We start from the raw sequence: 12,206 nt of genomic DNA on the forward strand, positions 1-12,206 counted from the left end.
CTTCTATTCAAGGCTCTCAAAGTGCTTTACGACCCATCCACTAGGCTTATAGTCCTTGCCAGACAAATCTTAGTCTCGCTATGCTAAAGTTAGGGAAACTGAGGCCCAGAAAAGTTACTTGACTTGTTTGACCAGACCCAGCAATACCACCCAATACACTTAATGCCCAATCCTGTCCTCTCAGCACTGGACCCTGCTCCCTCACAATACAAAGCGCTATTGCTTGTTTGGATGGGCCTGCAGGGAGAAGCTGTAATCTTAATTTTCCAAACTATAGAACCCAAACTGCAAGTTAAAACCCCACATTTTAGCACTTAAAGCCCTAATCCTGCAATGAGTTGCATGCAGGTAGACCCCAGTACCCATCAGTGCTCTGCTAAAACCATATGGTTCTCTGTGGATGCAGGGTCCTACACATGTGCAAAGCATTGCAAGATTGGGACCTAAATATATACTTTAGTATATAGAATTGGCATTTGTACTCTTATGTGATCACTTGAACAGGGGTTTAAGCTCTCGGTAAAAAAAATGCACCTTTTGATTGATTCTAGGAATGGGAAGCCCTGATTGCACACATCACAGTAGTATCTAAGGTCCAGCTCCACAAAGATACTTAGGAGCCTAAGTCTTGGTTAGGCACCTATGTCCCAGTTTTGGCTCCACTGTGATCCACAAAACTCCCGCTGAATCCTGTAGGTGCCTCAACTCACTTGGTGCCTAAGTTTTAAGGGTAAAAGTTCACAAGAGGTCTATCTTTCTGCCTGTGGGCATATGCACTGCTGCCTCCCTCTAGGCATCCAGATGCCTCTCTCTTCCTTCAGCTCAAGATTCATTCACAAACTGAAGGAAGACCAGCGTTCATCTACCTAAATTGCATGCAGGGCCCAATCTGGTAGGTGTGATCAGAGATCCCTACTGGATCAAGTTTCAGAGGGATAGCCATGTTAGTCTGTATCAGCAAAAACAATGGGGCGTCCTTGTGGCACCTTTGAGATTAACAAATTTATTTGGGCATAAGTTTTCATGGGTTATAACCCATTTCATAAGATACATGGAGTGGAAAATACAGTAGGCAGGTATAAATACACAGTTATGCTCTCTCTCTGGCCCAGTGACTATTTAAGTATTTATCCACTGTGGAACAGTTGTGAGGGCACTGCCCTGGCAGGTGAGAGACCCTGGGTCCAGGCCCCCTACTCCAATCACTCTATTAAGCCACAGTGGAACAGCTTCAACAGGAGAGACTGGTGGAGCCCCACATCACAACATCCCATAGCTCAGTGGTTAGAAACTCCCCTGAGAGGAGGAAGACCCCCTTCTTAACTCCTTTTTTCCCCTCTAGGAAGGAGAGAGGGGAATTGAACCTGGGTCTCCCACATCCCAGGTGTGTGCACTAAGCACTGGGCTAAAAGTTGTAAAATGAGCACATTCTCTTTCAACCAGTTTTGTGGCATGAGTCAGGTGTCTAACTCATTCCCCCAAGAGCCACCTTAGATGCCTAAGCTCCTCCATGCTATGTGGCTCCCTGCAGGCTGGACTCCTGAGAGGGGCCGAGCTTAGCATACACTCATCTAGTCAGCATCTCCCATTGGCTAGCTTAGGCAACCCCTGGCTTTTGTGGATCTCATTCTTAAGCACTTCTCTTTCCCCATTCACTGTGTTGGGGACCTTGGCACCTGATTTGGCTTTGTGGATTGCAGTGTCATTCCTGTGATTTTTCTAGTTGCCTAAAAGTTAGGCACCATGACACTCAATGTTGCAATCCCCATGTCCCTTTGTGGATCCCACCCTAAGCACCTAACTGAGATAACTTGGCACCTATCAGTGGATGGCTCCTATCCATACCACTAATGAGGGCAGGCAGGTGAGCATTTTAGGATCCAGTATATATCAATTTGATCTGCTTGTCATTTCACTCTTCCATTTTTTCTTCTCTGTTTCCATTTTCTTCTTCTCTATCATCTATCATCCTGCAAGATTTAGATTGTATTAAATGTTAATCAATTGCCAAGACATGGGGGTTTTAGTTTGGGTCCTTTTTCCCCCTCATATAATTATTTATGTGTGTTATCACAGGTTGGAGATACTTGTGCATCTGAAATTCAGTAAAAATATATTAGAAAAAAAGAGATTAAAGACCAAATTCTGGTCTCATTTACACTAGAGAATTCAGTGAAGTTCTTCTGGATTTAAACCTGTGTAAATAAGAGCAGAATTTGGCTATGGTATGTGTTCTGTCAGTGAAAGAAGACCACAGTCACCTTTGGGACAACAGTCAATTATAAAACCATTAAGCTGCTTTTCCTGTGCAGGTGGTTCAATGTCCTATCAAGTGTTTAGTCTCATCAAACATCTGACTCACTGGATGTGCACATTTCCCAGTCTCTCTGTATTATTTTGCAATGAGAGAGGACAGAGAAATTAGAAGTTTAAAATTATAGATGGACCTGAGCCACAAACTTCAAATCCAGATTGGAATTTTCAGTGTTCAGGGGTATTTTTGTTCCAGGGTTTTGGTTCAGGCCCCCGCATAGCTAAAATTGAACAGAAGTGAATTGGTAGAGTTGTTTGGTTTCTCTTCGGCACTAGTCAGGATCTGGTATATTAAATATTCACCAGTGTCAAAAGAAATTGGAAGTTTTCCCATAAATGCATGCAATATTCCAAAGAACAGCAGGAATAGCATTTACAGTATCCTCCTGACCTGTAATTCACCTCATCATTTTTCAGTACATAAACTATGGCACCTCTTAGATGTGACATACCATAACTTGATGCAAGCCAGTGCAACTGCACACTGGGTTCATTTAAACAAATATCTCCTTCTCATTTAACAAATGGATAGAACTGCTTGCCATCAAAGATGACCAAATTTCCTGTACTTCCGGTGGGCACCTGATGCTTGCTGCTACACTGTCTCAATGACAGTGGGAAAGTCTGCACATCTTGTGCAACAATATAATAAATAAGAAAATGTTTAAATTGTACTAAGTGCTATTGTCCTTTAGTGTGGTTATTGTTCATTTTTACCCTATCAACACTAGTCCATGGTTTGATAAAGCCGATACAGTAAACCCCAACCTGGGGAAGAAGGAGGATCCTGGGAACTACAAGCCAGTCAGCCTCACCTCAGTCCCTGGAAAAATCATGGAGCAGGTCCTCAAAGAATCAATCTTGAAGTACTTGCATGAGAGGAAAGTGATCAGGAACAGCCAGCATGGATTCACCAAGGGAAGGTCATGCCTGACTAATCTAATCGCCTTTTATCATGAGATTACTGGTTCTGTGGATGAAGGGAAAGCAGTGGATGTATTGTTTCTTGACTTTAGCAAAGCTTTTGACACGGTCTCCCACAGTATTCTTGTCAGCAAGTTAAGGAAGTATGGGCTGGATGAATGCACTATAAGGTGGGTAGAAAGCTGGCTAGATTGTCGGGCTCAACGGGTAGTGATCAATGGCTCCATGTCTAGTTGGCAGCTGGTGTCAAGTGGAGTGCCCCAGGGGTCGGTCCTGGGGCCGGTTTTGTTCAATATCTTCATAAATGATCTGGAGGATGGTGTGGATTGCACTCTCAGCAAATTTGCGGATGATACTAAACTGGGGTAGATACGCTGGAGGGGAGGGATAGGATACAGAAGGACCTAGACAAATTGGAGGATTGGGCCAAAAGAAATCTGATGAGGTTCAATAAGGATAAGTGCAGGGTCCTGCACTTAGGACGAAAGAATCCAATGCACCGCTACGGACTAGGGACCGAATGGCTAGGCAGCAGTTCTGCGGAAAAGGACCTAGGGGTGACAGTGGACGAGAAGCTGGATATGAGTCAGCAGTGTGCCCTTGTTGCCAAGAAGGCCAATGGCATTTTGGGATGTATAAGTAGGGGCATAGCGAGCAGATCGAGGGACGTGATCGTCCCCCTCTATTCGACATTGGTGAGGCCTCATCTGGAGTACTGTGTCCAGTTTTGGGCCCCACACTACAAGAAGGATGTGGATAAATTGGAGAGAGTCCAGCGAAGGGCAACAAAAATGATTAGGGGTCTAGAACACATGACTTATGAGGAGAGGCTGAGGGAGCTGGGATTGTTTAGCCTGCAGAAAAGAAGAATGAGGGGGATTTGATAGCTGCTTTCAACTACCTGAAAGGGGGTTCCAAAGAGGATGGCTCTAGACTGTTCTCAATGGTAGCAGATGACAGAATGAGGAGTAATGGTCTCAAGTTGCAGTGGGGGAGGTTTAGATTGGATATTAGGAAAAACTTTTTCACTAAGAGGGTGGTGAAACACTGGAATGCGTTACCTAGGGAGGTGGTGGAATCTCCTTCCTTGGAAGTTTTTAAGGTCAGGCTTGACAAAGCCCTGGCTGGGATGATTTAACTGGGAATTGGTCCTGCTTCGAGCAGGGGGTTGGACTAGATGACCTTCAGGGGTCCCTTCCAACCCTGATATTCTATGATTCTATGATTCTATGATTGTTTTAATATGGAGGGCTATTTTAGATTAAAAGTAAGCTTTCTCAACCTCTGATTCTTTGTTGGAGATAGGAGTGTTGCTTTCATTTTGACTGGTGGTAGGCACCAGAGATTCCACAGGCAAAGTGACTACAACCCTCTTGGTTGACAATCCAGGGACCTTTAGCTTAACTAGCTCCGTGAGTCCTTATACCCTTTGTGGATCAGCACGGGAGGAACCTGTAATACACCTTCCCCACTGGGTTATGCTTTAGGAACACAAATTCTGTCCTTCTTTAAGAAGCCTAGCTTGGGGGGAGCAGAGTTTGATAGCTGTTGTAGCACCTAAACTAGCACCATTGTACTATATACACTGAATGTATATAGAGTATATAATAATAATAATGAATAATAATGGTAGTTATGGATCTGTAAATGATGTCTGTATTTTTGCAAAGCTTTGATAAAATAATTGTTAGGAAAACAATCCATTGGAGGAAATTTAGGGAGCCAGAAAATGAGACCAGAACAGGAGACAAGAAGTTGTGCTAGTGTGAAGCAATTTTGCTGAGCATGCCTGATCAGAATCTAAGGGCTTGGCTACACTTGCGAGTTACAGTGCACTAAAGGAGCCCCGGCACACTAGGTCACTACCCGTCCACACTGGCAAGGCACGTAGAGCGCTCTGACTACGCGGCTAGAGCGCTCCTGGTACTCCCCCTCGGCGAGTGGAATAATGTTTGGCGCGCCCCTGCTGGAGCACCGTAGCGCCAGTGTGGAAGCCCTGGTCTGTTAGTGCGCTCTGATTGGCCTCCAGAAGTGTCCCACAATGCCTATTCTAGCCACTCTGAACTCTACTGCCCTACCCTCAGGTGACCAACCGTCAGACCCACCCTTTAAATTCTGTGGGAATTTTGAAAATCCCCTTCCTGTTTGCTCAGCCAGGAGTGGAGTGCTCTCAGCAAATCTTTCCAGGTGACCATGCCTTCATGCGCCAGGTGATCCCCAGTATGGAGCAATGGCGAGGTGCTGGACCTTATCAGTGTTTGAGGGAGGAAGCTGTCTAGTCTCAGCTGCGCTCCAGCCGTAGGAATTACAATACCTTTGGGCAGATATCAAGGGACATGATGGAAAGGGGCCATGACTGGGACGCTCTGCAGAGCAGGGTTAAAGTGAAGGAGCTGCAGAATGCCTACCACAAAGCCCATGAGGCAAACAGCTGCTCTGGTGCTGCCCCTGCGACCTGCTGTTTCTACAAAGAGCTAGGCACAATACTTGGGGGCGACTCCACCTCCATTCTGAGGACCACCATGGACACTTCGGAGCACAGTTCAACAAGGTGGGGGGGGGAGGAGGAGCAAAGCGGGAGCGAAGGTGCTGAGGCAGAGGAAGACACCCTGGAATCCCTAGATGCATGCAGCCAGGAGCTGTTCTCAAGCCAGGAGGAAGGTAGCCAGTTGCGGCGGCCTGTCCTTGGGGAAGGATAAACACCAGAAGAGGTTCCCGGTAAGTGGCTTTTATTTTGGGAAGGAAGTTATTCGGTGCAGGCTCTTGGGGCAAGGAAGGTTAGGGCTGCATGCATGCCTAGATGTGGAATAGGGTGTTGATGTGCTCTCTCACATCGTGGTAATCAGCCTCAGTGATCTCTACAAAGGTCTCATCCAGAACTTGGGCAATGCGCTTGCACAGGTTTCTCGGGAGAGCCGCTGTGGTCCTTGTCCCAGTAAGACTAACTTGCCTGCGCCACTGTACCATGAGGGGTGGGGGGACCATTGCTGCACACAGGCAAGCTGCATGTGGGCCAGGGCGGAATCTGCATTGCAGTAGAAAACCCTCCCTTGCTTCCCAGGTCACCCTCAGCAGCGAGATATCTTCCAGAATGAACTCCTGTGGAAAATGTGGGGACAGTGTTCAGTATAGGGGCCCCCTGCCACTGTTGGCTCTCCCCAAGGCACAGAAACCCAGAGGACAGTACAGCCATGAAACAATTAGTCACGCTTGACCCTGTGCTTACTCACCATTTTGGGGCTCCCATGGGTTGTGTGTGCTCACTTTGGGATGAGTAAATTATGCTATTGTGTAGACTGTGCTTGCCCGTAAGTACAGGGGAATCATTGCTCTGTCCGGTGTGAACAATGCTGCCTCTGTTAAGTATTGCATTTTGCCTTTACAGATGCTGTCATAAATATAAAGGGAAGGGTAACAACCTTTATGTATGCAGTAATATAAAATCCCTCTTGGCCAGAAGTACAGAATCCCCTTACCTGTAAGGGGTTAATCAGTTCAATTCATAGAATCATAGAATCATAGAATATCAGGGTTGGAAGGGACCCCAGAAGGTCATCTAGTCCAACCCCCTGCTCGAAGCAGGACCAATTCCCAGTTAAATCATCCCAGCCAGGGCTTTGTCAAGCCTGACCTTAAAAACCTCTAAAGAAGGAGATTCTACCACCTCCCTAGGTAACGCATTCCAGTGTTTCACCACCCTCTTAGTGAAAAAGTTTTTCCTAATATCCAATCTAAACCTCCCCCACTGCAACTTGAGACCATTACTCCTCGTTCTGTCATCTGCTACCATGAGAACAGTCTAGAGCCATCCTCTTTGGAACCCCCTTTCAGGTAGTTGAAAGCAGCTATCAAATCCCCCCTCATTCTTCTCTTCCGCAGACTAAACAATCCCAGTTCCCTCAGCCTCTCCTCATAAGTCATGTGTTCCAGACCCCTAATCATTTTTGTTGCCCTTCGCTGGACTCTCTCCAATTTATCCACATCCTTCTTGTAGTGTGGGGCCCAAAACTGGACACAGTACTCCAGATGAGGCCTCACCAATGTCGAATAGAGGGGAACGATCACATCCCTCGATCTGTTCGCTATGCCCCTACTTATACATCCCAAAATGCCATTGGCCTTCTTGGCAACAAGGGCACACTGCTGACTCATATCCAACTTCTCGTCCACTGTCACCCCTAGGTCCTTTTCCGCAGAACTGCTGCCTAGCCATTCGGTCCCTAGTCTGTAGCGGTGCATTGGATTCTTCCGTCCTAAGTGCAGGACCCTGCACTTATCCTTATTGAACCTCATCAGATTTCTTTTGGCCCAATCCTCCAATTTGTCTAGGTCCTTCTGTATCCTATCCCTCCCCTCCAGCATATCTACCACTCCTCCCAGTTTAGTATCATCCGCAAATTTGCTGAGAGTGCAATCCACACCATCCTCCAGATCATTTATGAAGATATTGAACAAAACCGGCCCCAGGACCGACCCCTGGGGCACTCCACTTGACACCGGCTGCCAACTAGACATGGAGCCATTGATCACTACCCGTTGAGCCCGACAATCTAGCCAGCTTTCTACCCACCTTATAGTGCATTCATCCAGCCCATACTTCCTTAACTTGCTGACAAGAATACTGTGGGAGACCGTGTCAAAAGCTTTGCTAAAGTCAAGAAACAATACATCCACTGCTTTCCCTTCATCCACAGAACCAGTAATCTCATCATAAAGGGCGATTAGATTAGTCAGGCATGACCTTCCCTTGGTGAATCCATGCTGGCTGTTCCTGATCACTTTCCTCTCATGCAAGTGCTTCAGGATTGATTCTTTGAGGAATCAGTTATAATAATTAACCTAGTTAGCACCTGACCAGAAGGACCAATGGGGAAAGAAGATACTTTCAAATCGGGGGGGGGGGGGGGGAGGGAAAGGCTTTGTTTTGTGCTCTGGGTGTGTTCTCTCCAAGACAAAGAGAGAGACCAAGCAAGTAATCCAGCTCCTACTGAAATGATAAATCTAATATTACAGAAATAGTAAGTAATAGCAAGGAATGCATTAGATTATCTTTTGTTTTAGCTTGTGAATTTTCCCTGTGCTAGGAGGGAGGTTTATCCCTGTTTTTTGTAACTTTGAAGTTTTGCCTAGGGTGGAATCCTCTGTGTTTTAAATCTTATTAGCCTGTAAAATTACCTTCCATCCTGATTTTACAGAGCTGCTTCTTTTATTTTTTTTTCTTTATAATAAAATTCTGTTTTTTAGGAATCTGATTGGTTTTTAGTGTCCTAAAAACCCAAGGGTCTGGTCTGTGCTCACCTTGTTTACCTATCTGACTGGTAGATTATTTTCAAGCCTCCGCAGGAAATGGGGTGAAGGGACTTGGGGGAATATTTTGGGGAAACAGGAACTCCAAGTGGTCCTTTTCCTGAATCTTTACCTAACTCACTTGGTGGTGGCAGCACTACTCATTCAAGGACAAGGAAGGATTTGTGCCTTGGGGAAGTTTTTAACCTAAGCTGGTAGAAATAAGCTTAGAGGGTCTTTCATGTGGGTCCCCACATCTGTACCCTAGAGTTCAGAGTGGGGAGGGAACCCTGACAGATGCAACCTTGAGATCTCAGCTGTCCGTGTTATCACCGGCCGAAAGACTCCAAAGAATCAGAAAGAGGCCACTTAGAAGCAAGGAAAACATGTTGCATGAAGTAATGCAACATTCAAGTAATGAAAATCGAAAGTTCAGGAGTGGCGGGACAGTGAAAGGAGGATCTGCCAGCAGAATGAGTAGCACTGGCACAAAAGCACGGTGCTCCGGCAGCAAAGCACAGATCGGCTGATAAGCATAATGGAGCGCCAAGCAGACTCAATCCAGGCGCTCATAGCCATGCAGACAGAGCACTACCGCGCTCACCCCCGGCCTCTGCAGCCCTTGTCCCAAAACTCTTTCCCTTGTGCCCCCATGTCACCTCCAACCCACTTTCCCCAATATCCGGGTTCTTACCACCACCAGCTGCCTCCAACACCTGTAGCTTCACCACCCAGCCCTGAAAACTACGACCCTCACCCACTGCACTCAACCCCCATCACCATGCAGGATCCTGAAGTGCAGCACTCATTGCACAGCACTCCAGACAGGAAGGCTGAGTATGATAACAGGACATACGCAAATCTGTGATTGTACCGTTCCCCACCCCTTCCCCTTGCCCTTTCTGTTTCCCAAGCAGTTGTTTCTTTTCAATAAATGAATTTTCTTTTCAATAAATGGATTTTTTGGCTTTGAAAACATTCTTTATTATTGCATAAAGTAAAAGATACCTTAGCCCAGGAAAGAAACAGGCACTGCAAGTCAGCGTAGCAAACACAGATTCCTACTAACATTGGAACCACTGCATTTCACTCCCAGGCAGAGCACCAGACATTACTGGTGGCTTTCAGCCTCAGATTGCTCCTTCAAGGCATCCCTAATCCTTGCAGCCCCGTGCTGGGCCCTTCTAATAGACCTGCTTTCTGGCTGTTCAAATTCAGCCTCCAGGTGTTGAACCTCCGAGTTCCATCCCTGTGTGAATTGTTCACCCTTCCCTTCACAAATGTTATGGAGGGTACAACACATGGATATAACCACGGGGATGCTGTCCTCAGCCAGGTCCAGCTTCCCATAGAGAGAGTACTAGCAGCCCTTTAAATGGCCAAAAGCACACTCCACAGTCATTCTGCACCGGCTCAGCGTGTTGTTGAACCACTCCTTGCTGCTGTCAAGGCTCCCTGTGCAGGATTTCATGAGCCACGGCATTAAAGGGTAAGCAGGGTCTCCAAGGATCACAATGGGCATTTCGACTTCCCCTATGGTAATCTTCTGGTCTGGGAAAAAAGTCCCGGCTTGCAGCTTCCTGAACAGGCCAGTGTTCTGAAAGATGCATGCATCATGCACCTTTCCAGGCCAGCCTGTGTTAATGTCAATGAAATGCCCACGGTGATCCACAAGTGCCTGGAGAACCATAGAGAAATACCCCTTCCGATTAACGTACTCGGAGGCTAGGTGGGCTGGTGCCATAATTGGAATATGCGTGCCATTTATCGCCCCTCCGCAGTTAGGGAAACCCATTTGCGCACAGCCATCCACAACGTCATGCACATTACCCAGAGTCACGGTTCTTCTGAGCAAGATGTGATTAATGGCCCTGCACAGTTCCGTCAACATGATTCCAACAGTCGACTTTCCTATTCCAAACTGGTTAGCGACTGATCAGTAGCTGTCTGGAGTTGCCAGCTTCCAGATCGCAATAGCCACCCACTTTTCCACCATCAGGGCAGCTCTTAATCTCGTGTTCTTGTGCCGCAGGGTGGGGGCTAGTTCATCATACAGACCCATAGAAGTGTCTTTTCTCATCCAAAAGTTCTGTAGCCACTTCTCATCATCCCAGACTTGCATGGCAATGTGCTCCCACCACTCGGTCCTTGTTTCCCTAGCCTAAAAGCAGCATTCCACGGTGGTGAGCATGTCTCTGAATGCCACAGGCAAACTTGTATCATATGCATTACTCGAGTTGATATCCTCGTCGGAGCCCTCACTGTTCCTTTGGATCAGAAGGAATAACTTGACTGCCAAACGTGACATGCTGGCGAGATTCGTCAGCATACTCCTCAGCAGTTTGGGCTCCATTCCCACAGACCGAAGGGGAAGACAGAGCACACAGTACAAAAAACATTGAAAGATGGCGCCAAATGTGGATAGAAGCACAGGGATTGCTGGAATGCAAACCCCACCCCTTCCCACAAGCCACAGAATGGGAAGAGGTTCTCTGTGGGGTAGCTGCCCATAAGGCACCACTCCCAATGTCGCTGCAAATGTGGCCACGCCAGTGCGCTTGCAGCTGTCAGTGTGGACAGACTGCAGTGCTTTCCCTACTGCACTCTCCGAAGGCAGGTTTAACTCAAAGCGCTCTACATCTGCAAATGTAGCCATGCCTTTAATGATTGTTGCAACTCAGCTATGGAATCTGAGCTGTGTGCTGACGTCCTTACTCAGGCCAACCTTCCACTGGGGTGTCAATGGCAGTTTTGTGTTCTGCAGGGTCAGACTCACTGTGGTATCCTTTATATAATCCAAAGGACAAAATGCTTTGCATTGATCTTCTGTATCTAAGCCTTTGTGATCTCATATTTCTGTGTGGCGTAGGAAAATTAATTTTAACTTAATTTTATGTATTGCAATAATTCAGATAAATTACCTCTATGACATACACAACAGAATACTGTAGGCCAGATTTTTCCCCTGCCTAGCAGCTACTTTGCATTAAACTGCTGGTACAAAATGACCCTAATGCTGTTGTAGACAGTCACAGAAGGATTGTCCCACTGTATCTGGATCCTCTGGTGGTGCAGAGCTGGATGCAAGTTTTTACATCAACCCCACCCCCAGCAGCAAGCTTAAGAAGCATGAGCTGCTGTGACCTTGGCATTCCCTGGCTGATATATCTCCAGCTTGGGGATGCTGGCGACTGGTACAAAGGATCAGGCTGCTGTTACTACTAATGATGGAGTGTCGGCCTAGCACCCAGCCAACCCGGAGATGGGGAGCATAACGGTGGACTGAAGCTCCTTTTGCAATCCCCTCCTGAGATCTGGTATGTAATTCTTGACTGCAGCTGAGGATCCAGATTTGTATGTTTTACCAGTAGATTAGTAAACAAAAATAAAATTACTAAACATTTAAATTGTAAGTTGTTTGGACCAGGGGCCATCTTTTTTTGTTCTGTGTTTGTCCACAGTGGAGTCATAGTCCATGATGGGGGCTCATAGGCATTACCACAATACAATACAAATAAATAAATACATAGATATAGTTAGTGATAATTATTAATAACAAGGAAGTAAGACTTAAGACTCCTTTAATTCACCCTGTTGTGCCTATGCGTTGTACGAATTCTGTGTCCAGATACTACAGTGTTTGGCATTAAAGGCATCTCTGTCAAGAGTGTGATTTTTATATA

The sequence above is a fragment of the Eretmochelys imbricata genome, chromosome 5 (genome assembly GCF_965152235.1).
Source record: "Eretmochelys imbricata isolate rEreImb1 chromosome 5, rEreImb1.hap1, whole genome shotgun sequence".
Classification (NCBI taxonomy): Eukaryota; Metazoa; Chordata; order Testudines; family Cheloniidae; genus Eretmochelys; species Eretmochelys imbricata.